The following is a 3129-nucleotide window of genomic DNA, read 5'->3' as shown; positions in this document are numbered from 1 at the left end:
AATAATTTAAAACTATAAAAATATATTAGTATTTTAAAATAAATATTTTAATATAAAGGGACGGGGATAGGGGCGGGGAGGGAAGGTTGGGGCGGGGAGGGGACACATATATCCCCATCCCCGTCTCCTTCCCTGTTTATATGGTGAATCCCCTCCCCGTTAGGGTTAGGGAGGGTCCGAACCCCAAAAGTGGGTCCAAATTGTCATCCTTAGTCTCTAATGTTTGGGCATGGTAGCAGAGAAGCTTGGGTTGGGTGGGACAGGGAGTGAAAATGGAGACAATAAAGAGAAATAAAAAAAGAGGGGTAGGGTTTATTTGGGTCCGGTTTGGGTACGTGTCTCGGATTGGCTAGTTGATATAGAATTATTTGGAGAGGAGTATGATTAGAGATGGCAATTTGGGCCCGACTTTAGGGGCCCCAACCCTAACATAAAAGGAGGAGAGATTCTAGATAAAAACGGGAAGAGGACAGGGACGGGGATAAAAAAAAAATCTTCGTAATCAGGAACGGGTCGGGGATGGGGATACATGTATCCCTCCTCGCCCGGGACCGACCCTCCTATCCCCGTCCCTTTATATTAATATATTTATTTTAAAATATTAATATATTTTATAGTTTTAAATTATTTATGTTTTTCAAATTTATTTAAGTTTTTGTTGTGCATATTAAATGAGTTAATATATTATATTTATGATATTTGAAATAGTAGATTAATTTTAATTTTGCTTAATTTCGTTATTTAATATATTTATATTGTATTTACAAGGTAAAAAAAATATTTTTTTTTGCAGGTACGGGTGGGGATTTTTCCCGCGAGGTTGGGGATGGGGAGGGGACAGAGAATCATTTTCATTCTCGTAGCGTGAACGGGGATTGATATCCTCTACGGGCACGGAGCGGGGATTGAGATCCCCTCCCCGCCCCTCCCCATTGTCATCCCTACTATGATTCCAGATTTTAACATTGAAGAGAATTTTTTGAAATGAGTTTCATTATTTTTATGATCTCGTTAGGATTTTTATAATCAAGTAAATTGTGACATTAATGGATCCCGAGACTAAAATGCTTTTTGATAATGGCAAAAGATTATTTTCCACCCACTCTAAAATCCACTTACAAAGTTTGAAAAATTTAAAATCTCCTCCATTAACATACTGAGGTTAAATTTTTTTTATCAAAATTGAGATAAAATCATCATTTTGTTAATAATATTAAAAAAATAAAATTCATTACATCTCTTTCTAAGTTTTAAAAATTAACATTTCATCTCTACCTAAAATTTTTTAACTTTAAAAATAACATCTAAAAAAAAATAACTTAGGATTTTTTTTCTTATTTCCTTTGGCCACCATTGTTGGATGACGACCTTCTCTCCATCCTAAACCATTGGTTGGTGCACGAGAAACAACTTGAAATAGATCCCTTCGTCTCTGACAAAGAGAACAGTTTTAGGTTACTTCCCATGTGTCAACCAATAGTTAGTGTGGAGAGGGAAAGTCGTTGATACTAGAGATAATAGCTGAGGGATGAAAAAAAATTGGGAGGGGGGGGGGGGGGGGGGGGGAGGGAATGTAACTTTTCAAAGTTAGAAAACTTTAGATATAAGCGAAGTTTTTAGTTTTTAAAACTTAAGAGGAAAATATAATGAATTTTATCTTTTAATATTATTAGTAAAATGATGATTTTACTTTTGTATCTAAAAAAAAATTATAACGATAATTACATCATGGGTGGGTGACGCGAACCTTAACAATATGACACAAGACCTAATGTTCAAGAAAATATTTTTCCCAGAATTGAATCAGTTTCATCACTTAATAATCCTTGATCCGAATTGATATAAAATCGAACGAACTTTGGTATCATTAATGGTGAACGCCACAAGATGAATTTTGATAAGTTCAAAAGGTTAGTATTTCAATAGTAGAAAAGCTATGCAAAAAGTTGGCTAAAAAATCTTTATTCATAATAAAAATTAAGTTTACATAGTGCCAACTTAACCTTAAAACTATTATAACCCAATGGACTTCAAACTTTCCAAGCTTATTATCTAATTATCTACCCAAACTCTAATTAAAATGTAATATGACAATTGGATTCATTAAAGTCTATTCTGATTGCAAGAAAGATCACAATTCATAAAAATCTGAAAATCATAAATTTGGTAAAACAAAAACTGTATAATACATACTAAAAATGATCTTTATTTGGGTTACAAATTGGGGAGCAACCGGTGAAGCTAGTTGTTGATATAGAGCTTGAAACGAGCTACACATCGATAGGTTATAGGCCCTGTAACTCCTCTCGAATCAAAAGTTATGGCCATTCAAAATCTACCTGCGTGTTTTGAATTAGATTTTTCCATGGGCTTGAATTAGGTTGACTCTTTGTTAGTTCCTTCAAGCATCCAATCGTCTTTGAATGAACTAGTTTTAGTCTCTAAGCCCTTTACAAGCCCTACTAAGGTCTATTGTACCTTCTTAGCTCTGCTTCTTGTAATTGACTCAATTGGAATATGTACAGATCTCTTTGATGACTCGATGCTCCCATGATACCTTCATTAGTGAGACTTTGAATTTTTCAAATCTTATAAATGTGACTTTGGAAATGCAATAGAACTTGGGTGGAAAATACCCCTTTGGCCTTTGATAATATATTCTCAATTAATACAATAGTTTTGCGTTAAATCATATCGATCTATATATAATACAATTTAATAACTTAGGTGAAAAGATAACATATATCATCATTTGTTAAAAGATTCTCAAAACCTTGAACTTAGCTACCAATGCGATTCATCTTTACAGCCATTGCCTGTCCATTGGCAAATATACCCTGTGAATGTTCATTAATCGATCATGAAACTAAAATGGGTTTTTCTTGACTTAATTTTTACGATTGATTCACTATTTTTTCAGATTATTTTCTAATTTCATTACAAATGAAAATTCTTCAATTATTCTAAAGAATAAGAATTTCAATTTTAACTATCTCGACTACTAATCGAGTCGAATGTGACAGCAATGATCTCTACTTGCTGAGACCCTTTGCTGGTTTGCTTTGATGTAGATCTGTAATCACAAGAAGCAAAAGATTTTGATGCATAGATTGTTCACATAAAGGTAAG

The sequence above is a fragment of the Mangifera indica genome, chromosome 14 (assembly GCF_011075055.1).
Source record: "Mangifera indica cultivar Alphonso chromosome 14, CATAS_Mindica_2.1, whole genome shotgun sequence".
Taxonomy (NCBI): Eukaryota; Viridiplantae; Streptophyta; class Magnoliopsida; order Sapindales; family Anacardiaceae; genus Mangifera; species Mangifera indica.
The sequence above is the reverse complement of the archived record's forward strand: the minus strand, read 5'-3'. Positions refer to the sequence as shown.